Source organism: Sinocyclocheilus anshuiensis, unplaced genomic scaffold, assembly GCF_001515605.1.
Source record: "Sinocyclocheilus anshuiensis isolate Anshui unplaced genomic scaffold, SAMN03320099.WGS_v1.1 scaffold984, whole genome shotgun sequence".
In the NCBI taxonomy this organism is placed as follows: Eukaryota; Metazoa; Chordata; class Actinopteri; order Cypriniformes; family Cyprinidae; genus Sinocyclocheilus; species Sinocyclocheilus anshuiensis.
Genome location: NW_015552616.1, coordinates 589,600 through 591,078, shown reverse-complemented (window position 1 = coordinate 591,078; position 1,479 = coordinate 589,600).

Sequence of the window (1,479 nt, the reverse complement as noted above, 5' to 3'; positions counted from 1 at the left end):
TATATATGAAGGCCTATATTATAATTTTGCATTTTCATATTACTCAGATTGAGTTATAATTCCTAATTCAATTCCAAATGGCACACAATACTAAAGCTAACATATTTAATTATATATACTTATGATATGATATCCAGTTATTAAGTAAATGGAAATGTATTTCTGACATTCTGCCATGAAAAAGCCAGAGGTCTCCCGCCTGTTAACTGATATATTATATAGAGTCTATGTAACTGTAATCTTATCCTGCATTTTTTAGTATGATTCGTATCCGTAAGATCACCCAGGATCGCTTTGACCCCTTAAGCGTAAACAACCTACCACACAGTAAAAAGACACAGTCCCCATTGGATTTGATCTGTTATCTACTGCGGAACTGAAACACGCAACCCTCGCTCCCTTTTTTTTCTCTCTGAGACGGTTGTGGTTGTATGCTTTGTCTAGGTGCCTTTGGGCGCCTGTGCTTGATCTTCAGTGGTTCACTGAGAACTTGTTATGACTGCACTTTGTTCCCCTGCCACTCGTTTGGCACGTTTTCCCTCGGCTGCCTCGAAACTTGCAGTAACGGCGGTGAAGGGCAAAGCCTCTTCACGAGATTATCAATTCAAACATATCCTATGCATTGTTACTGCTACCTCTCAAGCACTCTCTGAATTTAAATGAAGTTTCTAGGCAATTATTATTCATTGGATTGCAGGACATTTAAGATAGATAGATAGATAGATAGATAGATAGATAGATAGATACCCAAGAACCCTAAGTATAGGTGAAATTAGGTGAAAAAAAGGTGGTGTAGGATTGTACAGAAATCACAAGCAATTATGAAGAATCAGCAGGGAACACATTGCAATGTAACATTTTAAAGTAGAAAGACTGAAATAGTATGTTCTTATAAAACAAATACCAACAATCTTTCAAAAATGTTTATTATTAAAATTATTAGAAAATGAATTTAAATGAAGTTTCTAGGCAATTATTATTCATTGGATTGCAGGACATTTAAACACCTTATTAGAATGTGCATAAAATCAGACTTAAGGGAGAGTGCGGAAACTGTGTTATTTTACAGATTATGGAGCTGATTTGCCAATTGTTGCAGGTATTGTGGTTAGACGCATCGGAGCATTGCGAACAATGCCCGATGATAGCGTGCTGCTATTTCCATAACAATGATGCATAAAAACATTCCTCCTGAGAAATCAGTTAATTTGTTCATCACTCTCAGACTTGATGTACGTTACGGGTGTTTTTTTCTGAAATGAGGGAATGAAAGTATCGCTTAACAAACCATAGTAGCATAATAAATCTCTGCAATGCAGTCGTGGCCATTTTTAACAACAACTGCGGCTAAAGCCTTATTATTTTTAAATTGCTAAACAGGGGAACAATATAGCTTTTAATTCCATAGGGTTTTACAGAAAATATATATTCTCTCTCTCTCTCTCTCTCTCTCTCTCTCTCTCTCTATATATATATATA